Genomic DNA, 27,997 nt, shown 5'->3' with positions numbered 1-27,997 from the left:
TTGTGAATACACTTTACCACATTGTTTACATCAATGAAGTTTCTGTCTGGTATGTGTTCTTTGATCATAGTGGAAATGAATGGGTTATAGCACTTTGATTATATTCGTTAGGTTTCTCTTGCGTATGTGTTCTCTTATGTCTTTCGAGATTACTGTGACATGAAAAGGCTTTATTACATTGTTTACATTCATAAGGTTTCTCTCCAGTATGTGTTCTTTTATGTCTTTGGAGATGACAGGCTCTTGCAAATGCTTTACCATATTGGTTACATTCATAAGGTTTCTCTCCAGTATGTGTTATTTTATGATACTGGAGATTACTCAGTCTTGCAAAGGCTTTACCACATTGATTACATTCATAAGGTTTCTCTCCAGTATGTGTTCTTTTATGAATTTGGAGATGACTGGCTCTTGCAAAGGCTTTACCACACAGATTACATTCATAAGGTTTTTCCATAGTATGTGTTCTTGTATGATATTGGAAAGCATTGCACTGTGCAAAGGCTTTGCCACATTGATTACACTCATAGGGTTTTTCTCCACTATGACTTCTTACATGCCTGCAACAAAAATAGCAAATGTGAAATGTTTACTACATTCATCACTCTGATCAATCATGTAATCAATATGAATTATGTTTACAATTTGGTCTAATGGTAAAGAAGCATCAGATCTTAATGTTTTAGCACTTTGTATGTTCACGGTGTTCTCCCTCATCAAGACAACCTGTAATTGTTATTTCATGGCTCATATTGATAACAAACCCTTTTTATATGGGATTTTTATATGATCTACTTTAGCTTTCTGATGAAACTTTGAACAACTCTGATCTTTATAATACGACTGCATTCATAAATATAATTGTAGTGTGAATTAAAACACATTTGACTGTAAACCAGGAGATACAGAATTTCCAAATTTCGAGTACCTAAAGAGTTTTTCTACACTATGAGTTTGGGGCTGTGCCCCATAAAACTAGAAAACCAATTAATTGCAAATGTCTATCATATTCCTAATGTCTATCAAATGCAGAATACTACATATCTTCTCATTGTTTTAGAACAAAAATTTTATGTTGCTTCTTTCAATATTCCTATGCTCACATGGTTTTTATCCATTAGGACACATGATATACCTAATTAAAAAAGAATTATAAATGAAAGGTTTACACATTGCATTTACACTGCTTGAATTTTTGTTCCTCATAACATGTGCAATATAGATTAATGTTTCTCCACAACAAAATTCTTGATTCTCATAAAATGCCCTATCACAAAATTTAATCATGTTACTACAAGAATATGAGTATCACCAATTTTACTATGGACTATTTGCTTACTAGAATGTTTAGGATATAAATTTAACAATATTCAATGTGCAATATCTAAGTACTATGGGACTATAAAAATTGGCAGGTCCACAGCACAGCTCTACTGTAGCTACTTATCAAAGGCATACACAAATCAGATATTGGATCTTATAATCATAGCTACACTTAAAGGACTGCTATTTCACATTCTTGCTTTTCGTTGGAGATTCCAAAAGATATGAAAAATTCCTCAGAAGCAAATTTGTATTGTCTTCCACATAAAAATTACCTTTCATGTCTTGTACTACTTTGAAAATGTTCTTCAAGGTGATGGTCTTCCCAATTATAGCCTAAAATACAATATAAGAAATTAAATGATATTCTATTGGAAATTAGGAAAAATTCAAGGTACTGTGAATTTTCACTGCTCCATGAATGTTACAGTGAAAATTTAGTAAAACTGAATTATTCAGCTCAATCTTCATTATTCACAATTAAAATAGTAAAAGACCATCAATAAACAATAAACATTTGTTTCCTTTAGAAAAATATAAGTTTTACTGATAGCTTTGAGGTTCAGGTACGTTTCCAACATCACATCTTTATAGAGATTCTTCTGGGAAGGATCCAGCAAATTCCACTCTTCCTCAGTGAAGTTCACATACACATCATCAAGAGTCACTGCATCCTAAATATCCCATACTTGTGTACAACACAAAGAATGATACTAACATCAATGTAAAGGAAATACATGCTTTTTCAAAAACATATTCATATAATTTTGGCACTTGCTCCACTTATATCCTGACTCAGAATTTACAATCACTGTGTCATTTCAGATGGAGCTTGAATTATAAAATTCATGTGTGTTGCTTTTTAACCATTTTTATAGGACCCAGCCTCACCAGAGAAATGCCAATTGATAGAGAAGTGCATTGGAAACATCCACAATACTGAGTACACATCTGAAAAATTGTAAGAACAATTACTAACTACAAAAGTGATTGGCAAGCTTGGTGTTTTTGCCCATGTCTGCAATCATAGAGGTACAGGCAGGTTTTGTCATACAGCTGGATGCTGGCATGGGCTATGTAATGTGTTCTAGGTGAACAAAAGTTGTATATTAATACCCCAAAAAACATAGGTTAACATTCATAACAATCCCACGAGGTAGCATTTCACAGGAACAGTGGATAAGGCTGAAGTTCTCTTTCTTATGGAGGATAGAACAGGGACCAGCCCAGGAACTCTCTGCACCTTGACATCTGCTGACCCAGGCAATTTCTTATCAGCCCCTGGGAATCAATCTCCTGCAGGAGGCAGTGAAAGGACTCAGACAAAAATCAGGAGCTCTCATGTGTTTTGGAGTGGGGTGGGTTAGCTCTGGGTGACCTGGAACTCCCTATGTAGACAAGGCTGGCCATGAACTAACAGAGATCCAGCAGCTTCTGCTATCTGAATGTTGGGATTAAAGGTGTGTGCTCCCATTTTTAAGTCCTTCTCCTTCTTCCCTGGCCTGCAGCCCTGTGGTGCCCGCTCTTCAGGACTTAGGAACAAAGGATGGTTTTCCTGGGCACAGCCCCATCCCAGACCCTGTTGTCTGTGCTCCTGTTGGGCCTCACAGGCTGCATGTGAAAGGGATCTTCCCAGGAGACTTGTGTCACCCCGGGCAGACAGACAGCTTCTGACATCATGCCTTTCTCAGCCAGGTGACTGAGGCTTCCTCCTGCACATCTGTGTTGACACCCTGAGTGAGAGAGACCTTGGGAAGGGCTTAGCAGACAGGAAGTTTGTCCTGACTGATGGGCTGCGGCTTCTGGGGCTTGGGTTTTGCCATTTCTCGTCATGCTTGTGAGAGTCGGGAATGATGTCCCACTCTGTGGGGGGCTCAGATTCTGGCTGCTGCCTTTCATTGCAGGTGGCCTTTATAAAGTCATTCAGGCTGGAGGACTGGGCACTAAGGTCACTCTAGTTCTTGCCCAGGTGGTTTTCAAGGTGAGCCCTGTCTGGAGTTAGCTTCCAGACCCAAGCCTTTCTAAATCATCTCCTCTAAAGCTCTCTTTGCTGCTGGCCTAAAGCAGGAAGGAGGAGGGAGGGACGAACGTTAATGAGTAACTGCAGCTCTGATTTCTGATGGAGGACAGGGATTGTTTAGAGAGATGGCTGACCATCTGGAGGTGGCCTGTTTCTCAGCCTCTCTTCTGGCCTGTCGAGTTGCTTCTCTTCCCTTCTCAAGGACTTTATATTTGGGCTCCCCTTCACTTTGTCCTGCTAGGTCCTTCCCTTTTCTTTTAAAATCTGCTCTGGGAATGAGCCCCAGGGTCTCATGTGTGCCAGGAAAGCTCTCCACCGGCTCACACCCCAGCTTCTGATCAGCAGCCTGCATTTGCAGTGTGACTGCAACAGGGGCCAGTGGCTGCTGGCCTGAGCCTTGAAGCTTCAGCTCCTGTAGAGGCCACAGGCAGTGAGGAGAGACCACCACCAGCTCCGCGTATTTTGGCTTCTAAACCAACACAAACCAAAAAGCCAGGTAGAACTGGGCTGGGCTGTGAGGACGGCGAGGGCACACAGGAGTGTCCTTTGGCCACGTGAGCCTCACATCCTGAGAGCTCAGTTTGTACTCCAGAGCCAGGTGAAGCATTTTGCTTCTTCTGACCTATCCCTTGGTTAACACTGTGTGTGCTTTGACTTTGGCACGCCCTTGCATCCTGTTTCCCCTCTTGCAGTGGGGTATCTGGAAGTGACTTTCTGAGCCTTGACACTGTCTCTGCTCTCAGAGCCAGTATTTACTAAACCGGTTAGTCTTGTGGGTGAAGTGGGTACAGAACAGCCAGGGGACCTTGAAGGTCAGGAAGCCCCTAGATATTTCTGGGCCACCTTGATGTGTTGGGGAGATCTGACTGTCCCTGCAGGATCTCTGACGGGCCAATGATCTCTGGGTAGTATTCTGTTTGGTTTTAGTTTGGTAACTTAGAACAACTTTGTGCAGATTTGAAAAATAAAAAAGGCACTTCCCAAGCTGGGTGTGGTGACACATACCTTTAAATGCCCTAAATTAAGGCAGAGGTAGAGGGATCTCTGTGAGTTCAAGGGTACTGTAGTCTAAATAGCAAGTTACAGGCCAGACAAGGTATAAAAGGAGACCTTGCCTCAAAAAAATAAAACAGAAACAAAAACCATAGAAAGAAAAATGGTAATTTCTTAGATTACAAAGAAAAACTGAAATACGTGCGCGCACACACACACACACACACACACACACACCCTTCTCATATTATGGAGTACACACAATATATTCCCCTCTTAATGATGGGGGTATTATTGTTGGTTCGAGGTCAAGGCTCCGGAGGAGTGGTGCATGGGGAGTGATCTTGGTCAGAGGTAAGCCCAGAGTTCACTTGTAACAGGGTCTGATGATGCATATGTGTGTTAGTGTATTTGTTCATGCCTCACTGTGCCCATGTGAGTCTGCACAGACAGGAACGTGGTGGTGGTGTTCTGGGACTCCGCTGAGAAGCCCAGCTGTGGCCTCTCAGTGGATCAGCGTGTACCTGTGCCTGCTCCCTGTGCTCCGGTGAGCTGCCATAGAGTGGTGTGCCCAAACATTTCAACCAGCCTGAGGGTGGAGGTGCCAGGGACTGATGAGCAGATCTTGTCTCAGCAAGCCACTAGCCTACGCTGGGGCCGCAGCCTATGGGAGGCATGCTCTGAGCAGCAGGGTGTCTGGCTGGGTTTGAGTGGAGTGCGTGTTTTCGGGTGTGTACGCACGCAGAGTGACATGTTTTGTTTTAGAGAAAATGAGGTTGAGGTCTGGGGTTGCAATTTTCCACTTGTCTTAATCCTGGGAGAATCTAAACAGCTTTGTTAAAAAATTGGACATGGATATTGCAGGAACCCGAGTGAGGAAGAGCTCTTTGGTCTCTCAGGAAGGCAATTAAGTTTGCAGCCAGCCTGTGGACTTGTGTGGCTATTATGTATGTATGTATGCATGTATGCATGCAGCACGTGGAACTCCTGGTTAACAAGGCAGTGCACTTACAGCATAAACCGTGACACGAGTCACTAAATAGACAGTAGATTGTCACTGGGTCTCACTGGTTTGCTGCAGAGGATAGTTGGGAATGGCAGAGGGGGAAGTACCAGGCTGGGAGGGGCAGAATAATACAGGGCAGTCCATCAAGCGAGGACTGTGGTGAAGGGGCTGGGGTTTGGGTAGATTCTGGAAAGGGGCTCTGTGTGCTTGCAGGGGTGGGGGTTGGCAAGCTTGGAGATTGGTGGAGGCAAGTGTTGTTTGCATAGAGAAGGAGTCTGCTGGCCAGGAGGGTGGGGTCCTTACTCACAGGTGCCTCAAGTGCTCCCCAGAGCAGAGCGGTTTGGGGTTGGGAAGACAGCACTGGGAAGCAGAGGCTGGGGAATGAGAAAGTACGCTTCAGCAGACACAAGCTTAGAGCAGACACCAAAACAAAGTTTCTAAGACAGCAATGGCCTCTGCTTCTTCCTCCTCCTCTGTCTATTGTTGTAGACATAAAACAGACATTCAGAATTACATATATTATAGAAATGGAAAATCTCCCCCTCTTCTGCCCTTCAGGGATGATGGTCATTCATCCTTTGGTTTGTGCTCTTTCCAGATGAAAAGGTATTTTTTCATGTTTGTTTATTGATGGTGTACATGCGTGTCAGAGGGTGCATGTATGAGGTTCAGAGGGCCATTTTGTGGGAGTCAGTGTCTCCTACCATGTGAGTCCTGGGATGAAACTTAGGGTTTTTAGGCTTGGGAGTGAGTACTGTTGCCCACTGAGCCATCTCCGTGACACTTTCCAGATATTTTTATGGTAAGCTGGCATCCTGCCGTCGCTCTGCTCGACTTCTCCTTCCACAGGTCGACTGCTCATTCACTCGCTCTTCAGCCATATTTCCACAGCAGCATGACCCCATTCCTCTCGGTGGCTGCGCAGACTAGCTGAATGGCTTTTGTGTCAGTTTTCTAAGCAGCAGAATAGCCGGCTCCAAGACTCAGTGGGTTCAGGTCACTGCTGTCCACCTCGTCTGTGCTGTGGGTTAGCTCTGTCTTCTGAGCTCGGCTGCCTGTGCCCATGCCACAGCTTTAACACAGTGGCAGTGCACTCGTCACTCTTCAGATACTGGAGGGTCCTGGGGAGCCTAGCTCGCATGTGGGGTGGTTGACTATGGCTATCAGGGGGTCCCCTACAATATGCTTTCTCACTATGAAAGAAGCCAGTAGTCTTTCAGTTGAAATCTGTTAAGTGGCACTGAGATCTGGACTCTGGATGCTCCCAACACAAAATCCAGCTACTGCTGAAGGGAAAGGGAAGACTCTGCTATCTACTATGGTAAAGACGCTGTTCTAGGGTGGGAGAAAGGTTGTGTTTCTTGGTGACACGTCTGGCCAGGCCACCTTCAGGGGTGTGTACCCAGGGATGGAACTATATAGGAGCACAGTCCGTCCCTGTATACAGGGGTAGGAGAACGGACCAGGGATCAAACCGCACAGACACCTGGGCAGCAGCGGAACAGCCCCCTTCTCTGCCTAGGATGCTGTTCCTCCTAGGCGAGTCACTTAGGGTCATCGCTAAGAAGGGGATTCTATTCCTGTGCTGCTTCCAGGCGCTGTCTTGGGTAGATTTGGTGTGTGCCGTGTGTGGGGAGGGGGTGTGCAGATTGTCTAACAGAGTCCTGGGTTTTGTAATAAATAGTGTCTGTTGTCCTCAGGCTCCTAAGACTGCCCCCATACCCCCTTCAGCCTGTTTGCCCTTTGAAAGTAGCCAAGAGCTTAGCTTCTAGATACCCGCTGCTGTTTCTTATTGTCTCTTTGAAAACTGTCAGTCTGGGTGACAGGCCTTTAACAAAGCCAGATGGGCACCCCAGGGCCAGGTCTGCTGGGATTTCATCTGTTCCTTTGTTCAACAAATCTGTCCTAGGTTCCAGGCTTTCTCTTGTCGCCCCAGCTGTGGAAGAGGAGGCCCTTCTGACTCACAGATTTCACTTTCCCAAATTTCTCAGGCAACTCACCATTGGACTCGCATTTTGACTTTCCACAAGGTGTTCTTTTTAATGGTTTTCTCTTGCCGAGCCTCATGCCTCCGTAGCTCTTCTCTCCCTGTGAATGTCATCTGTGGCCCGGAGGCAGGAGGAAACAGGGAAGAGTCAGCAGCAGGGCGCTAATGAATCCTGCTCCCAGTTCTGAGGTTGCTCTCTCCTAGCTGAGGTGAAGCTCTGCAGGGCTCTGGACAGCTTATCCATTATCAAACTCACCTCTCCCTGGGGCATGGCTGGCCCCAGGCGGGCCACACCCACAGAGCTCAGCCCTGCTTTCTTGCCTTCAGGCCTGTGTGCACTCTTCAAAGAAAAACAAAGGCTGAGTGGGCCTTTGCTCTTGCTTTTCTTTTCTCCCAGCTTCCTGGCAGCATCTTTTGGAAAAGAAATGTTTTGCAGCCAAGAGGTTCACTGTGAAAGCATTCTGCACCCCAGGCATAAACTCGCAGCAGCCTCCTTGGATAGCTCAGCAAGGGGACTTGGTGAAGGCTGTAATTTGGGAGGGAGTGCAGCCTAGTGCACCTGGGTGAGTTAGGGACACCCTATGTTTCTGTGGTGACACTGGTGGTGCCTCGCCAGCTTATAGGCTCCATACATTCCAGGGCTAAGTGCGGATGGGCATGTGTAAAGCTGACTCTGCACTGCTTTGTGCACTCTGGCATTCTGGGCAAGGCGATAAAACCTCAGCCAGGCATCTGGAAAGGCTGGGCAGAGGTTCTCAGCCTGCTGTGTTGGGTGTTTGGTACTTTGAAGCAAATGGGAAGTCAGCTTCCCATAGAAGATCCAGGAGGCTCTCTCTGATACCTGACTCCCTGGTTGCAATCTTATTCCTCCTTCCCGGGGCCCCATTACTGGATCTCTGTGGCTGGGAGGAGGAATGAAGCTTTAGTATGCTCTGGGGCCACAGTTTCAAGGAAGCAACAGATAATTACTAGACAGTCCAATTCCTCAAGCACTGAAACAACTAGGGCTAGGTGCTCTGAGCAAAAGGAGAGCTGTAGTTATGCTAGGGTTAGGTGCCTAGGTTTCAACATTCTCTGCTTGTTTTATCTAGATCTCTGGTTTCCTGCCGGGATGGTCCTATAACACTGTGTGGTACCCACGAGTGGGCTGTGGGCCGTGATGACAGCTCACCAAGTAGAGTAGGAATCAGTGCAGAAGCAGCCAGTACCCTCTGTGTAGCGCTCAGATGAGAAGGCCCATCTTTGGGAGAGCTGGGGTTTCCATAGTTACACCAAAATTGGCCATAGAACAAGTGTTACCCTCCACCCCATGCGCTGGTTATCCCCGAGTCATGGTTGTTCACATCCTAGCAGAAAGGGATTATTCTTGCCTGAAGATGCTCACTGGACCATGCCTTGAGCCATGGGGAAGGTGACAGTCTCAGGTAACACTTCTGGAATACAGATGTGGCCAAGAGGGAGTTCACAAATGGGGAGTCAGACCACCCTGCCACCATGCCCAGGGCTGGATGAACTTGTGGGTGCCCTGTCCCTTCTCTTGTAGAACACTGCAGTCTGCGACAGGTCAGGTGGGATAGTCTTTCTTTCTGAGGAGCTCACATGTTGACATGCAGAAGGACCCTGTGCATATGCAGGGCTGGTGAGGCCTTCTGTATTGTCTTCTCCCCAGCGAATTCTTTTAGGCTTACTGGCTTTGGGAAACATTAATCGTAGGGCACATGGGTCAAGAAAGGTAGTCGCAGAATTGGCTTCAGCCCTGGGGACTGTAACACGTTTGATTTTTTTTTTGGACCTACACTGCAGCTAGCCCTGGTGGTGCTGTGTCTATCAGAAGAGGGGGTGGGCCCCCTCTGTCTGTGTGTGGGGGAGGGGAACAGGGACTCTAGTAAGGGAAGGTGGACAGTGACTCTGGGCTAAAGGGCCTTTCTCCTTTAGGGGCAGGTGCCTCGAACTCAGAAGTCCGCCTGCCTCTGCCTCCCAGAGTGCTGGGATCACAGGCGTGTGCTAGCACCACCTGGCTACCCAAGGACCTACTTGAAGTGACTTCATGAAACCCTGAGCAGCCTCGATCCCATCACTTCCTACCCCAGCTGGGGTTTGTTTTTTGTTTTTTGTTTTTTGTTTTGTTTTTTATTGTAATCCTTAGAAGTGGAGATGGAGATTTGGTTTTCTTTTGGGAGAGAGTCTCATGAAAACCAGGCTGGCTGGGAATCTACTCTGTAGTAAGAGATGATGACCTTGAACTCCTGACCTTCCTGCTTTGTCTCCCAGGGGCTAAGTTACAAGTGTGTGTGCCCCCACGCCCAGCCCTGGAGGCTAAGGTTTAAAATAAGATGAATGCCATATAGACAGGGATATATTCAGGACCCAGTGATACTGTTCAGGGTTAGAGCTCATACCTCAACCAGGAGAGAGTTATATACATGAGGACTGAGCCTGGGTAATTTGAAAATTGTAGCTACCCTGACGGACTTGAACTTCAGCCCAACCATCCATCCACCCTCCCATCCACCTACCCACCCACCCATCCATCCATCTACCCACCCATCCATCTATCCATCCATCCATCCATCCATCTACCCACCCACCCATCCATCCACCCATCCAGCCACCCATCCATCCATCCATCCACCCATCCATCCATCCATCCACCAATCCATCCATCCATCCATCCATCCATCCATCCATCCATCCATCCATCCACCCACTCACCCATCCATCCATCTACCCATCCATCCACTCACCCATCCATCCATCTACCCACCCACCCATTCATCCTTCCATCCACCCACCCACCCACCCACCCATCCACCCATCCACCTACCCATCCATCTACCTATCCATCTACCCATCCACCCATCCACCCATCTACCCATCCACCCATCCACCCACTCACCCACCCGTACATCCATCCATCCATCCATCCATCCATCCATCCATCCATCTATCCATCTGTCCATCCACCCATCCATCCATCCATCCGTCCATCCATCCATCCATCCATCCATCCATCCATCTATCCTTCTGCCCATCCACCCATCCATCCACCTACCCATCCACCCATCCATCCGCCTACCCACCCATCCATCCATCCATCCATCCATCCATCCATCCATTCAACCACCCACTCACCCATCCATCCATTTACCCATCCATCCACTCACCCATCCATCCATCTACCCACCCACCCATTCATCCTTCCATCTACCCACCCACCCACACATCCACCCATCCACCTACCCACCCATCCACCCATCCACCTACCCATTCACCCATCCATCCATCCATCCATCCATCCATCCATCCATCCATCTACCTACCTACCTATCATTTGTTTTGGAAACAAGACCTTAGTATTTATAGCCCTGTCTGGTATGGAGCTCACAGAATTTCACCTGCCTCTGCCACACAAGTGCTGGATCATTTGGTTTTGACCGTGTGAGGATGTGGCTGTGTTGACCTCACTAATTTACATTCTATCCCCCACAGACACTTGCTATAGACTTTCATCAAAGGATGTCAAGTAAAGTGCGCTCCAGGAGACACTGCTAAGAAACTTTGGAGATAGGACCCAGGTGGGGCTGTCTTCTGACTTGAGGCCACAAACCACCTTCTTTATTGGGTTTTGTTTGTTTGTTTGTTTGTTTGTTTTAGCTGGTTATGAATCTCAGCATGGAAAGGGCCTTTATCTGCACCAGCCTGTGTCAAATCTGTAGATAAGGAAGTTGGGAAGAATCCCCCCACCCCCTTTTCAAAGGCAGAATGGTCCTTGTTCTGTCTGAACATGCTGTGGCATTGGGTGGTGCCCACCTGCCCGGGCATTAGTCTAGGGAAAGTGTCTTTCCTGAATTAATGCAGCGCCATTGTTCTGCCTGTTGCCTGTTTTCATGTCGTCCAGGAGCCACCAGCTCTAAGGTCTCTAAAATGCGGCTCGGAGTTTTGCCTCAGAAACACGGGGGCAGGAAACGGAGTTGTCTGTGCAGGATGGATTCCTGAGGCTGGTTAGGGCTCTCAAGGGGACAGGCAGGCAGGATGCTGGGTGTCTAAGCAGGGAAGGGCCCTGGGGGGCCCTGGGGAGATTGAGGTTTCCTGCATTTGGTCTATTGGGCAGTCCAGCTGTTTCCTGCTGATAGAGTGGTAGACAATGTCACGGTGACTCACCTCTGCTGTCCCTGTGAACAATGGCAGCTTTGCCTGGGTGAGGGTAGGGGTGGGGGGGGAAGGGGGTGTCAGCAGGGGAGGGTTGTTATTCTTGTCACATGCTTGGTCCTGCTGGGAGGAGCCACTGTTCCTTGAGCCTCTTCCCCACTGGCTCCTCCTGGTACTCCCAAACCCCTGGCCTGGCCAGTCCCTTCTTTGTGGTCTGCTGTGGCCTGTCCTCACCCCTTCTGTGTGTAGCTCACTGGGAGCTCCTGGACTCTACTCTGACCAGCTGCCTGCTGCCAGACTGGCCGTGCTTACTGTCCTCCCTTGCCCTGGGACTGAAGTTCAGGGTTTGGAACGCACCTCACGGTTTGAGTTCCTGCAGGCATTTGGGGCTGGATAAGTGTCAGACAAGTGAGACAGCCGTGTGAGTCTTTAATCTCCTCCAGTGGCAGAGGATTAGACATTTTTTTGGTGGTTTTGTTATGTATTATAATTTTTTTGAAAGAATTATCATTTGTTTTGTGTCTTCTAGGTTCTTATCACAGTGACTGAACACTTCTCCTCACTTTTCCATCACTAATCTTTCCAGTAATTCCAGAGGGAGGTAGCCTTACTGTCATGTCACAGACTAGGACTCTGGAATACCAGAGGCTGTGTCCAAAGTCCCAGATCTTTCTCACTTCAGATTCCTTGGACATGTGACTTACTGGTAAGGACAGGGATATGAAGAGTTTAAAAGTAGGTGGTGGCGCATCTGCAGTCCAAGCTACTTGGGAGGCTGAGGCAGGTGGATTTCTGCAAGTTTGAGGCCACCCTAGCTTACATATTGAATTCCAGGACAGCTAGAGCTGTGCAGAGAGACTCTGTCTCACCGCTTCCCTCAAAATATAAATAAATAAATAAATAAATAAATAAATAAATAAAAGCAGGTGGTGACACACCTACAGTCCCAGCTACTTGAGAAACTGAGGTATGGTTGATTGACCTCAGGAATTTATAGCCAGACTGGGCAGTAGAAAACTGTGACTCTGTCTCTTTAAAAAAATGGGGCTGGGGAGATGGCCCAGTGGTTAAGTTGCTAAGAATTCCAAATTCTTTGTTTGCTTTTGCATAGGTGTGAGGGGCCGCCCGTTGCTCCTGCAAACTCCATTACAAGGTGGCGTTCGCATCTAGCTAAAATGTATCATTAACCGGCGAACAAATCAGTGCGCATGCCTGAAGTGATTTAACGTCCTTCGGTCTCTGCCTACCTCGTGGCGTAATATGGGCTGATGAGCTGCAACCAATTAGGAAGTGCCACGTCTTAGGCGGGCTTACCAGCCTATATAAGGGACGGTTTTTCAGACCGTTGGGAGTCTCCGTGGTTGTAAGCTTATGCTCTGCCTCTCAAGAGCCATTAAAGCATTCTACAGAAGGAACCTGAGTGTGCCGCGTCGTTTTGCTGGCGAGACGGTAGCGCGGGACAACTGGTGCTGAAAACCCGGGAATACGACCAGACCATCGTCAGCACCAAAGTGGAGACCCCTTAAATTCAGGTTTCAGAACTGTAGGTAAAGATGTTCAGAGAGGTATGTTTTTTCTGGACTTGGGCTTGAGTTTCCTCCGCTTCAGGAAGATAGTATTGAGGCCTTGGTTATTGTTCTAGGGGCAATTGTGGTAACATTTGTATCCATCAAGGTTGGTGTTAAGTGCAATAAGACCGAAGTAGATACTTTCGCTCTCCAGGCAGGTTTTTACTTTCGCTTTCCACGCAGGTTTTTAGATTACCAACCGAACGCTCAGATGCCTGCTCCGGCTCACTAACTTTGGCCTCTTGGAATAAGCTAGGTAGGGACCTCGTTAGACGAATGGAGGAAGTGTTCTTGAGGAAGTCCAGGATAGCATGTCAGAAACTGAACGCAGTGAGAGGTTAGGCGCGCAAAGGAAAAAATGGGCCCAGTATAAGGAAAATGGACCTCCCGGAAAGTCTGCTGACAAGGGAGAGTATTCTAAGGAACCCAGTATAAGGAAAATGGACCTCCCGGAAAGTCTGCTGACAAGGGAGCGTATTCTAAGGAACCTAGAGATAAGGAAAACGGCCCTCCCGGAAAGTCTGCTGACAAGGGAGTGTATTTTAAGGAACCTAGAGACTCTTTATTTGTTGAAAAGTTGGACAAGGGGACTAATTTATACCCCGTCCGAGAGCTGAAAGCTCTGCAATTAAGTAGTTCAGACAGCCCTGGAAGCTCAGAGGATGAAAGCCTCGACCCCGAGGAGGAGGCTGAGCTAGATGAGGAAGTAGCAAAATATGAAGAGGAGAGTTATCATCATTTTCAGGGCAATAAGAGACACCAAAGACATTCACATTATGGGATAGCTGCTTCACAGGTGGTCCCTTCGGCACCCCCTCTGTATGAGGTCCGCCGAGGATCCTTATCCCTCCTACCTGATAAGGTGAGAAGGAAGCTACGCTCGGCCTTCCCTGTTTTTGAAGGCCTAGAGGACGGGCGGGTATATGCGCCCGTGGAATATAATCAGATAAAAGAATTAGCAGAATCAGTCAGAAAGTATGGCGTTTGCGCCAATTTTACATTAGCACAACTGGATAGGTTGGCAAGAGATTCTATGACACCTGCTGATTGGCAGACAGTGGCCAAAGCCACGCTTAGCAGTATGGGCCAATACATGGAATGGAAGGCCCTCTGGCACGAAGCAGCTCAAGAGCAAGCTAGAGCCAATGCTGCATCTTTAACACCAGAACAACAGGAGTGGACTTTTGACATGCTGACAGGGCAGAGGCGCTATGTGACCAACCAGACTAATTTCCCCTGGGGGGCATCAACCTATTTGGTTGTCAGCTTACAAGATAGACCGAAGCTGCTCCTACAAGTTAATGGCAAAAGTTTTGAAGGTATTCTAGACACTGGGGTGGATAAGAGCATCATCTCTTCCCATTGGTGGCCAAGGTCTTGGCCAATTACCAAAGCCTCACATTCATTACTAATTTGTCTAAGAATCTTTTTCAGTTCATTTTTCAGTTCATTTTTTAGAATTGGACTTCTGAGTTTGAGCAGACGCTTCGAGAATTAAGGATGGCCGTGCTCCAGATCAACTCCACATGTCTTGCTGTCATCTTGGATCTCTTCGGCCGTCTCCTATTTCAAAGAATGGGTGGGGGTTGGATTGTTTGGCATGGCCATCTGCTGCGGACTGGTGTTTCTCCTATGAATGGTGTGCAGACTCAGAACCCAAAATAAGGGAGACAAGGTGGTTATTGCTCAGGCGCTTGCAGCCCTGGAACATGGGGCTTCCACTGATGTATGGTTAACTATACTCAAGCAATAGATCGCTGACCGGACAGCTCTTGCACGCCCGGAACTCAGGTTCGTTGCACTGGGCAGAGTGTCCAATACAGCACCCAAGGAGGGTTGTTGAACAAGGTATCGCACAGAGGGCCACTATCCCTCTGAGAGACATGTCGTTCCGCATAAGGGTTGCCTGCCCAAGTCTCCCTTTCCCAGAAAAATGGCAGAGGACAGGTCGAGAGTATCTCGGGCTCCAGAATAAGCCTAGGGATAACTCCCGCACATGGTCTGATCAATATTTTTAGCTGGGAGGTGCGACCACTGTCTCTACCCTCTCTATTGGGAGATCTATTTGCTGCATAATAAAACAAAAAGAGGGAGATGTGAGGGGCCGCCCGTTGCTCCTGCAAACTCCATTACAAGGTGGCGTTCGCATCTAGCTAAAATGTATCATTAACCGGCGAACAAATCAGTGCGCATGCCTGAAGTGATTTAACGTCCTTCGGTCTCTGCCTACCTCGTGGCGTAATATGGGCTGATGAGCTGCAACCAATTAGGAAGTGCCACGTCCTAGGCGGGCTTACCAGCCTATATAAGGGACGGTTTTTCAGACCGTTGGGAGTCTCCATGGTTGTAAGCTTATGCTCTGCCTCTCAAGAGCCATTAAAGCATTCTACAGAAGGAACCTGAGTGTGCCGCGTCGTTTTGCTGGCGAGACGGTAGCGCGGGACACGTAGGACCTGGGTTCAGTTCCCAGTACCCACATTTTAATTCAAAACCAGCTGTACCTCCAGTTTCAAACCCTCTTTTCATCCCCATGGGCTTATATGTGATATACTTAACATCACTTAACACTGGCAAGAAACATCCACACACACAAAATTTAAAAAAAAATCAATTAAAAATAGTTTGGGAACTGTTTGTGGAAGATGAAAAGGTTGAACAGGAGGATACACTGGGGAGCAGAGTTCATCTCTGCCTGCATCCCCAGGGTCACAGCATGGTGCTCCTAGCAACTAGGCATTAACTGCTGTATGAGGTGGCATGACCAGTGCTGGCAGGGATGCTTTCACACTGATTCCAAGGTGCAGTCCCACGTGCAGAAGTGGGAGCTTCTCAGCCATGGGACAGATCCCAGAGTTGGTGTGGCCTCAGCTGGCCCATGCATGTCTAGAGCTGCACCCATGCAGCATTACATGTCTAGAGCTGCACCCATGCTGCATTGCATGTCTAGAGCTGCACCGTGCTGCATTGCATGTCTAGAGCTGCACCCGTGCTGCATTGCTTGTTGTGTTTATTGCATTTATTTGGCAGCTGGTGTCAGGAGTCTTAGAAATGTCCATTCACAGTTCCGTTTGCTGGAATTTATCCCAAAGAAGCTTTGTATATATTCAGCGAGATGTCATCTGTAATGAGAAAATATTCTAAGCATACAATAGAAAATGCGTGTTTTATACAGCAAGCTGCAGTCAGAAGAAGTTAGGTGTGAGCACACACATGCACACACAGAATGAAGAAGTGGATATAATTAAAAGAAAAAGATGTTCTGGGGAGTGTTATCCAGCCAATTGTCTGTGGATAATAATAATACCATGCCGTATATTTTAAAAATTACAAGGAAGAATCTTGAAGGCTTTCGCCATAAAGAGATGAAAAACACTTGTGTAGCTGTAGACATTTAGCTGGTGTGAATCACACAGCTATTGAACTGTCCTGTGGTAGGTGGTCAGTATGTCCCATCTACGCTTTTATCCCTCAGCTGAGAAATGAATTTAGACTTGATGTAGTGCCTCAGACCTATAATGCTAGCACTCAGGAAGGTAAGACAGGAGGATTTTGGATTTAAGGCTAGCCTAGGCTACAAAGCAAATTCCAGACTAGCATAGGCTAAGTTATCTTAAGAACAAACAAGGAGGGAAATTTAAATATGTGGTGGGATGCCTTCCCGTGAGGGACTGTTGTATAGCCTTTCAAAGAAATCATGTCTTCAAACGTGACACAGTAACACAGCTCCCATTGCTATGAAAGCTGAGGCAAAAGGAGAGTGAGCTCCAGGCTAGTCTGTGCTAACCAAAGGAACACTTTGTTTGTGATTCCAAAAATGCTTCTGAACACCAAGTGAATACTGGAAGAGATAAAGGTGTTTATGCTATGTACACTGGCTTTTTAGATTTATTTATTTCTATGCATATGTGTTTTGTATGTATGTATGTATGTATGTATGTATGTATGTATGTATATTTGTACACCATGTGCATGCAATGCCTACAGAGGCCAGAAGAGGACATCAGACTGCCTTGGACCTGTATGTATATTTGTACATCATGTGCATGCAATGCCTACAGAGGCCAGAAGAGTCTGTAGCTCCAGGTTTGCCTTGGACCTGGAGTTACAGACCTCAGGCAACCTGTGGGTGCTGGAAGTCAAACCTGGATCCGCTGGAAGCAAGCACAGTCAACTGTTGTAGATAGGGTCATGGAGACATTTTTGACAATACACGCCCATGGACCCTGAATCACCAGAGCAAAGCCAAGGCAGCAGTGGCTTGAGCTTTTGTCCATCAGGGACCACCAGCTATGAAGACAAAGCCCCAGAGGGTGGAGTAGTTAGGAAAGAGTTCTCTAAGAGATTTAAGGACAGTGGCACAGAGATTATTTAATGGAGGACAGACTGCAGAGGAGACGCAGATGGGAGGACAGAAGCATCAGACTGGAGACCTGGGAAAGACCCTGTTGTTAGCCAAGGCCAAACGAGAAGACCATAAGTGATGCCTAAAAAGGACGTAAGGGGGCCCTGAGAATCAAAAGTGCCCCACCACAAGACCAGGGTTACCCTAAAAGTAAAATGGAAACCCATGATCTTTTGTTGATACAGTTCAACACTATACTGTACTAAAAGCTACATACAGAGTCTCTTCATCAGTTTATAAATGACTTTCCAGTGGCTACAGAAGAAAACAAAAATGGAGGCCCTCTTAGATGCCTTAAAATTGAGGCTATTTAAGCCTCTGCAAAGAAATAAAGCCTTACTCTGCCAACTTCAGGTGACCTTTGTAGACCTGTGGACTGCATACTCAGACCAGGGGTCCTGGCATTAGCCAATGGCCAATGTGTCACCAATGGGCACAAGCTAACAACCACTCTATTTACACCTCAGTCACAATGGCTTCTGGGTAAAAATGATCCCAGAAGGACTCTTTACCAGCCTCTCTTCTTGAATCTCCCCAGAGTATCTACTCAGCTGCCCTGCTGTTGGACCCTGACCTCGCTGGATGGGCCTCTGTATGACTGCTCAAATAGATGTAGGGGTAACGGGGTTCACCAATGGAAACTGCCTCATTCAGGATGGACAGAGGTATGCTGGGGCAGCGGTGGTGTCAAATACCGAGAACACATGTGGAGGACCACACCTGGCAGGAATGTCAGCCCAGGAAGTTGAACTGGCAGCTCTGAAATGTCATTAGAGCTGAGAAAAGACAAGACACACATGGCTGGTATGCGATTGCTACCTCTCATACCCATGGGGTCATTTGTAAGGAGAGGACCGATCTGATGGGGAAGGACTAAATTGCACCCCAGAGAACAACAAGAAAGCCCAGTGGGTGGCCCCTAGAAATTGGGTTCCTCATGTCCTTGATTGCACCAGACCCAGGAGTCCCCACACACTCTGATGAGACAAAATATATGACCTGGGCCAAAAACCTGTTGATGTCTCAGTGTTGTAAGAGATGAGGAAGGACAGCTAACTGACTACAAACTAATGTTTGAGAGAAAATGGGTCTACACAGAAATAAAGGAAGAAATCAGAGACTTTCTAGAGTTCATTGGAAATGAATATGCAACATGCACAATCTCATGGAACACAAAGAAAAGGAAAGTGGAGCTAAAAGAAAGTTCACAGCACAAAATGCCTACAGGAAAAAATTGGAAAACTCACATGCTGGCAATTTAACAGCACGTTTTAAAGGTTACAACAAAAAGAAGCGAGGGAGCAAAGAAAACGAGGAGGAGACATCAAGAAATTTTCAAGTTGGGGGATGAAATTGATAAAATAGAAAGAAAACAATTCAACGAATTAATGAAACACGGAGTTGGTCTTTTGATCCTTTTATTAGTCAAGATCAACAAACTCCTATTAAAAGATAAAGAATATACAAATTAATGAAATCTAAAATGAAATGGGGGATTAAATAACAGGTAATGAAGAAATCCAGAGAGTAGTAAAGACATAGTTTAAAAAGGGTGCATTCCACCAACTTGGAAATTCTAAAAGAAATAGCTAACTTCCGCAATAGATTACACATCCCCAAAATAGAGAAAAACAACTTAAACTGACATAAACATGAAGGAAAACAGAATTCATTAAAAATATGTCCCCAATATGAGCCCACGTCTATGAGTTTTAGGGTAGAGTCCTACCAGACTTTCAGAGAGGATTTAACAAGAATTCAGTGTATTCAACAATATAGAAACAAAATAAATGTTAGTCAATTTATTTTCTGCACCCCTGATTACTCATATATCCAGTCAGGAAAGATTGAGCAATTAAAGAGAATTACAGACGAATTATCCCTAAAACCACAGATTCAAAAATACTTAAAAGATAAAACAAATACAATAAAATATGAAACACATCAAAAGATCGTCCACCATTAACAATGAGGAAGGCTTCATTCTAGAAACAGTGATGGTTCAACAAAATGGGATTAAAGTGTAAGAAAAACCAAGAATTGATCATCTCATGAGGTAATGTAAAATTCTCTGACAATATTCAACACCACTTTATAATAAAATTCTTGGAGTTCTGGTGCTTACTGGGGTTGGAACGTGGTTCCTTCTATTCCATTATCAACAGCTTTCAATATTTCAAATACATCACGGCCTAATCTTGGCTTTCCTGGAACTTTCTTAGAGATCTACCTTGATCTCAAAGATCTGCATAACTCTGTATCGTGAATGGTGGGTTAAAAAGCATGTAACACCATGCCTGGAACTAAGCCTTTCTATTTTATATTTTAAATCCAGAACCCAGAATCCAAATCTACCTCTTGGCAATATGACACATAATTGTATCTTCACGTGTCTACATCAAAACAGTATCCAGGTAATAATAATTCCTAACATGATACATTTCACTTTCATACAACTGCAAATCCATATGTTTAGGTGAATGTAATCTTGTCCTAGTAGAACCATTCCTTTAATTCCATTGAATATCCTTGATCACAAGATTAAACATCATTCAACTTCCTGATGATGCCTTGTATTTTGAAGCTTTCTTTTTTTATTTTTCCTTTCTTAGTTTCTATGCTTGTTAAAAACTTTCAGGCCAAATTCTATGTGGTGATTTTCATGACTTACTTTGTCAATACAATTAATGTAAACATCTTTATTTTAACCTCAAAGAAACTCTTCAGATGAGGGCAGCAAACTTCTTTGCAAAAGCATAAAAAAAAAATCTCCAGAGTAGAAATAATCCCAAGCACCCATGTCTATCATATCCTACTATGATACCCTCCTAATTCCCACTTAATTCATGATCATATTCATTATGTTTCTCTCCAGCACACAGAATTTGGAGACTTATCCCTAGTGAAAACACTTTACCACATTGATTACATTAATAAGTTTTCTGTCCAGTGTGTGTTCTTTTATGATACTGGAGATGACTGGGTCTTGCAAAGGCTTTACCACATTGTTTACATTCACAAGGTTTCTCTCCGGTATGTGTACTTTTATGATATTGGAGATTAATGCGCTGTGCAAAGGCTTTACCACATTGATTACATTCATATGGTTTCTCTCCGGTATGTGTTCTTTTATGTCTTTGGAGATGAATGAGCTGTGCAAAGGCTTTACCACATTGATTGCACTCATAAGGTTTCTCTCCAGTATGTGTTCTTTTATGTATTTGGAGATCACTGGGTCTTGCAAAGGCTTTACCACATTGAATACATTCATAAGGTTTCTCTCCAGTATGTGTTCTTTTATGTATTTGGAGATAATTGGGTCTTGTAAAGGCTTTACCACATTGATTGCATTCATAAGGTTTCTCTCCAGTATGTGTTCTTTTATGATTTTGGAGATGACTGTGCTGTGCAAAGGCTTTACCACATTGATCGCATTCATGAGGTTTCTCTCCAGTATGCGTTCTTTTATGATATTGGAGATTACTGCGCTGTGCAAAGGCTTTACCACATTGATCACATTCATAAGGTTTCTCTCTAGTGTGTGTCATTTTATGTTTTTGGAGATAAATGGGTCTTGCAAAGGCTTTACCACATTGATTGCATTTATAATGTTTCTCTCCAGGATGTGTTGTTTTATGATATTGGAGATAACTTGATCTTGTAAAGGTTTTACCACATATATTACACTCATAGGGTTTCACTCCAGTATATCTTCTTACATGCCTGCAACGATAATTAGCACATGTGAAATCTTTACCACATTCATTACTCTGATCAATCATGTAATTAATATAAATTATGTTTACAATTTGTCTAATGGTAAAGAAGCATCAGATCTTAAGTTTATAGCAATTTATATATTCATGTTTTTCTCCCTCATCATGAGTTGTTTAAGACAACTGTGATGATTATTACATGGCTCATATTTATAATACCCTCTTTTTACATGATGTATTTTAGCTATCTGAATAAAGTTAGAAAAACTCTGATCTGCATAACACTGATTGTATTCATATTTTTCCTCTAGTGTGAATTACAACACATGTGACTGGGAACCAGGACACACAGAAGAATTTCCAAATTCCTAGTCCCCATAAAGATTTTTTTACACTATGAGTTTTGGGATATTCCCTGTAAAGCTAAAAACCCAAGTAATTATAAATGTCTTTCATATTCCTAATTTCTTTCGAAGGCAGAATACAACATATCTTCTTGTTTTAGAACAAAAATTTTATGCTTCTTCTTTCCATATCCCAAAGCTCACATGATTATTATCCATTGTGACACATGATATACCTAATAAAAAGAATGATAAATGAAAGGTTTACGCATTGTATTCACACTGTTTGAATTTTTGTTTCTCATAAAATGTGCAATATGGACTAATGTTTCTCCACAACAATATTCTTGATTCTCATAAAATGCCCTCTCACCAAACTGAACCATATTACTACAAGAATATGAGTATCACCAAATTTTCTATGGACTATTTTTTTATTAGAATGTTTTCGATATAAATTTATCACTATTCAATGTGCAATTTCTAAATACTATGAGACTATACAGATTGGCAGATCTACAACACAGGTCTAATGGAGCTACTTATCAAATGGATACACAAATCAGATATAAGATCTTGAGGTACATCGTTTTGTAAGAATATTATAATCATATTTATACTTAAAGGACTGTGATTTTACACTTTTGATTTTTCCTGGAGATTCCATAAGATATTAAAATTTCCTCAGAGACAAATTTGTATCAGCTTGCACATGAAAATTACCTTTCATGACTTCTATTATTTTGATAATGTTCTTCATGATGATGCTCTTCCCAATTATAGCCTAAAACATAGTAACAGAAAATACATGATATAGCTTTGGAAAATAGGCAAAATTAGAGGTACTGTGAATTTCCCCTGCACCATGAAAGTTACAGTGATAATTCAGTGGAACTGAATTATTCTGCTCAATTTTCATACAATTAAAATAATAGAATGTGGGAAGCTGTCCTGAGCTATTCAGACTTATGCTTAATCATGGCCCTAATGTGGTGGCTGCTACATATGAGAACAATTAACTAGAGCCTTCCCCAAGAGCTACCGAGAAGATTCCTGAGAATACCACAAGATGTTCCTGCCCTAACCTCGGAATGTTCCTGCCGGCGTTAACTCCGGGTGTCCCCTCCAGATGACCTCCTCGCTTTCTGAATTCAATTCTAGGGGTGTCTCTGCCCTTCCCTCCTTTGTCTGGTGTGAAGGTCAATTCCTTCTCTGTAAGCCTTAAAACCTACTTACCTCCCCGACATTAAATGAAGCCTTGACACAACCCAGACTGACTCTGATTTTGTTAGCGTGCTTGGCTTCCCTTTTCTCTCCCCCCCCCCCATTTTTGACCCTCAGGTAGTGGCCCTTCGGAACCCAGGAATAACTGGACCTGCTGGATGGGTCATAGTGGCACCCGAACCAGGGATCCGAAGTACGGTCAACTACCGGACGACGGAGGAGAAATCCCAGAAAAAGGAATGAAGGACCCCACAGACCGCATAGCTCTTGCTTCACTGTAGGGGCAGGTAAGTGGCCAAACATTGTTGTCCAATTATCATTGGGGAAAAAAGAGGCTAAAGAGGCTTGATTCATAAGAGAAATCAAGCAATCATTCAGGGATAGAGGAGTAAGAGTTACGAAAAAAGATTTAATTAAGTTCTTTTGTTTTGTCATGAAAAATGCCTTTGGTTGGGTTTAAGTGGACCTGATATTCACCTGCTAACATGGAATAAGGTTGGTAAAGAAATTAATAAGATTTTGAATACAGGTACAGGTGAACTAATGTCTGATACATTCTTTAGTTACTGGCGGCTCATTCAGAGTGCGAACAAGGACCCTGCTGAATATTGCCTCTACCCTTTGTCACGGGCAGCTTCTGTGACCTCACTTTCCCCTAAAAAGAAATCTCCAAAACCTTCCTCAGTCGTTATACACAGGGCTGAGTGCCCGCAATACGCTTCTGAAACTTCTCTTTATCCTCCGCTCCTGAGGGACCCATCCCTTGCTGATATGCCATTAAGTTAAGAGAACCCCCGGAGAGAAAGCCAACTTGGAGGAGAAAAGCTGCAGAGAGCAAGTATCCCTCTTAAAGGAGCTACGAGGGACAAATGGTCATTCTAACTTCAAGGTTTATTTCAAAGTCAAATGCCTAGAAAAAGCCAGAGCCAAAACAAGCTCCTCCATGTGGCCTGCCACCCTATATCCAGCGATAGGCATGCAGCGCGGCTCCTCTCAGCCAGGTTCCTCAGACCTTTACTGGGTCCAGGCAATCACCAGAGATCGTCCTATACTCAGCCTTAAAATAAATGGTAAAAGCTTTGAGGGCATCTTAGACTCAGCTGCCGATTCTACTGTGATCTCGCAAAGTGCTTGCCCCCCCCCACACTTGGCCTTTGCAAGCCTCTCTGACCCATCTGCAGGAGATTGGACAAGCAAAAAATACTCTCCAGAGCTCACAGTTGCTGACTTGGGAGGACAGTGAGGGAAATACTGGCTCTACTCAGCCCTTCGTGGTCCCTGGTCTGCCTGTTAACCTCTGGGGAAGAGACATTCTCTCTCAAATGAAAGTCCTTATGTGTGGTCCTAATGAGGTTATTGCTCAACAAATGCTCTCCCAGAGCTATCTCGCTGGACAGGGACTAGGCAAAAATGGACAGGGGAGACCCATGCAGGTAGAAGTCGGGGCCTGCTGCTGAGGCGGCCAAGGAGAAGCCTCTAACAGGCAGCATGTAAGACCTGGACTGCAGAGAAATTCCTGGGCTCGCCTTCCCTCTCCACAGGTGTGTGTGTTTGACTAGGCATCCTCCTTCCCCCTTGTTAAATCTTAAGAGAAAAAGCAGGTTTCAGAAAAGCAGTTTTTCCATGTGTAGGACACAGTATAAAAAAAAAAAAGAATGGTTGGAAGCTATCTCAAAACTCTCCTGGTGAGGACAGGAAAGCGGGAGATGTCCTGTTTTCTCTCTGAAACCTACTGGAGAGCTCTTTAGTTCAGGTTAAGATATTTGGATCTCTTTGGGACATCAAGTTCCCTCGCTGTCTGTTGTTTGTCTTTTGGTGCACCAAAACTTGTCTATATGTGTGTCAGTTTGTGTTGTCTATTGTTTTGTTTGGCTGAATGATTGGTCGTTTTTATGTTTTATGTTAAAAAGAAAAAAAAATGGTAAAAAAAAAAAAAAAAAAAAAACTTTATCTTGCTGGCAGTCCTGCCAATTGCAGTTTACACAGAGGAGGCTAATTTGAGGTGCCTCACATTCATAAGTAGGAGTAAAACACAGCTAAAGGAAAAAAAAATATGTGCAGCAGTGGACAATGGTGATGCACGCCTTTAATCCCAGCACTTGGGAGGTAGAGTGCAGGGCAGCACATGGCGCGCGGGGCACAGGCAATAACGGCGGCCGACAGAGAGCCCGGAACTCTGCGGCCCACGAGCTGGTACACCCGGCAGTGGCAACGTGCTCAACTTTTCTCTTGAAGGGCCAATAACCTCCAGTTTGGGAAAACTCTGGTTTAACTAATAAAATTCGTGTAATCGCTTTATTTTGTTTTTAATTAGGTCTTAATGGTATAAGGTTTTACATAGCTTGACTATAGAGTTATAAATTAATTGGCTATGATTTAAAAGGTATAGTGTTATTAAGAAAAGGTTAGTTTAAAACTGGTGATTCAGTGTCAGAGCCATCTTAACTAGCTACACGTAAAAGGATGCAACCCAGGAAATACAGGCCTCTATGATGCTTCTAAATTGGCTTGGTGTTTCATGTGCAAATCTTGGCCTGGAGATTGGACTTATAAGAAATATGATTTAAAATAATGCCTCTTTAATAAGTTACACCGTCATACACTTGAACATAAGAACAGGCAGACAAACCTTGTGCTGTAAAGATAATATGTTTGCCATTGATTTTAAAGAAAATAGATTGTTTAAAATTGGGACTTGCTTCCAAAGTTGTAGTTGTGCTCTAATATTGCAAGGAAAAATTGAGTTACAATAAAAATTGCCAGTGTGTCATTGGCTGCTGTTTTCAGTTTGCACCTGGTTAAAGGCTCATGATTGTTAACATGTTTTGTAATTAAGATAATTTTAAGAATGATACTGCTGTGGCCATTATAGACCCATTGCAACTTTTCCACAAGTTTATAGGCTACAATGTTAGAAGCAAAATTTAACCCTCCAAAATTAAAAGGGAGATCTCAGTGGAAATTTATTTGATATCAAACAGGCTCCTTTGACTACTATGAAACTGGGATCTTTCCCGGAATCCTGGAGTTGCAGGTTACTTTGGTTATTCAATCCTCAAGGTGTCCTTGCTGGACTGGACAGGCGGGTTGGGTCTGGTCTTAGATAAAAAGCTCAGATTAGAAGGTGGTTTAGATTGAGGAAGCACATGTAATGTCCTAGACAAAGACTCAAGGTGGGTCCTTGGGGAGGAAAAAAAAGGAATTTACATTTGAATTAATGCAAGGCTTGAGGCTGCCTCAGTGGAAGCTTGTGAAAAACTATTTTTGCCTTATAGACCTCACCTCAACTAGGGAATGTTTGGCTTAAAGGACATTCCTTACATCCTTATCCGTGTGGTTTAAAATGCAGTTAAAATCTATAAAAGGTCAATATGGCATTAACATTTGGCCTGTCTACTCCATACAAAATTATAGATTAAAGGGTGTTTTTTGCTTTACATTCTGACAATTATAAAAGCATTCGCTTCTAACTTTAAAGAAGCAATAAAACAATTTCATTAGAAGGTTTTTTCTTTAAGGAATGGCAAGTAGCCTTACCTTAAGTGAGAAAAAATATTTTGTCTCTATCTCAATACAAGAAGCTAGGATCTTAAATTCTTCAGTGTATAATGTTCATGGAATGTTCATTACAGGCTTTTTCTTCTAACCATAGGCCTTTAGAATTTTTACATAAATGATTTTCAAAGGTTGTTAGGATATATTAATTGGCTTTATGTTATATTAACCTCATCTTAAGATTGCCCATGGAAGAACTACACCTCTGCTTTCAAGGTAAAAAACATTTGTTCCTTGTTTCAAACAGCAATCAAATTAATTATTACAAAACATTGATGGTTGATTTATTACATGGCAAGCTATTTTTAGGCAAAATTAATAATTGTTATCTAAAAGATAAATTGTTAAAAATATACCTCTATACATATTTTTATTCTTATAGATTTATACATCATCCTATAAAAATACATCTACTATGGGAGTAAAGCTCATATAATTAGATCACATGTTTATTCTTTTGAGTGTCCCCTTGCTTCAGCACAGATAATTGAATTGGTTGCTGTAGCTGTTCTTCTTAAAGTGTTAAAAATCAAACTTTTGATTTATATATTAATAATATATATATAAAACTCATGGCTTACAATTGCTTGAAATTGTTTCTTTTTTAATGCTACTAATTCTTAAATTTTACAATACAAATGCAATTCAAATAATTAATCAAAATATACATATGACCACTGACAGCTTTTCAAGCTTTCTAGTTATAACTGTTTTTACATGTTATTTTTTATACTGAATGTTCCAAATCGGATTAAGACAAATGTTATAACTGATTATTATAGTCAGTCAATTGAAATGTTATATTAATAATTTAATATTAGTCATATTACTGAGATTCTTCATAATTCGTAGAGGCAAGATATTATAGAACAGGCCCATAGAACTTTACAACAATATTTTTATAATAAAAGAAGTGAGAATCAGATCTCTATATGCCTCCAAAATTTAAAAATTTTAATGCCAGGGAACTCTAAGTGTAGAAAAGAGGCATGTTTGTGTTCTTTCTACAGGATGCTGAAGGAACATTCTACCTGCCAGAGTATGCTGATGCTGAGACTTCGCCCTCGCTTTCCACCTTGCTCTCCAGCCTTTTGGGGCCCCTCCTGGGTCTTTTGTTGCTTTTGTCATTTGGCCCCTGGGCCTTTAACAGATTTGTTAAATCACAGATTGATTCTGCCTTGACAGACGCGGAGGTAGCAACCATCGGTATTCCTAACCTCGGAATGTTCCTGCCGGCGTTAACTCCGGGTGTCCCCTCCAGATGACCTCCTTGCTTCCTGTATTGTATTCAATCTCTAGGGGTGTCTCTACCCTTCCCTCCTTTGTGTGGTGTGAAGGTTAATTCCTTCTCTGTAAGCCTTAAAACCCACTTACCTCCCCGACATTAAATGAAGCCTTGACACAACCCAGACTGACTCTGATTTTGTTAGCGTGCTTGGCGTCCCTTTTCTCTCCCCCCCATTTTTGACCCTCAGGTAGTGCCCCTTCAGGACCCAGGAATAACTGGACCTGCTGGACGGGTCAATAGAAGATCATCAGTAACCAAGAAACATTTATATCCTTCAGAAAAAAAATAACATTCTTACCTATAGCTTTGAGGTTCAGGTAGGTTTCCAACATCACATTTTTGTAGAGACTCTTCTGGGAAGGACCCAGAAAATTCCACTCCTCCTCAGTGAGTTTCACGTGCACATCATCAAAAGTCACTGC

At 43.8% G+C, this 27,997-nt stretch overlaps 1 pseudogene; it reads right to left on the bottom strand.

The window, feature by feature from the left end:
• Positions 1-64: 64 nt before the first annotated feature.
• Positions 65-27,997, bottom strand: LOC127669342 (zinc finger protein 431-like; annotated as a pseudogene).

The sequence above is a fragment of the Apodemus sylvaticus genome, chromosome 19 (assembly GCF_947179515.1).
Source record: "Apodemus sylvaticus chromosome 19, mApoSyl1.1, whole genome shotgun sequence".
In the NCBI taxonomy this organism is placed as follows: Eukaryota; Metazoa; Chordata; class Mammalia; order Rodentia; family Muridae; genus Apodemus; species Apodemus sylvaticus.
The sequence above is the reverse complement of the archived record's forward strand: the minus strand, read 5'-3'. Positions and strand labels throughout refer to the sequence as shown.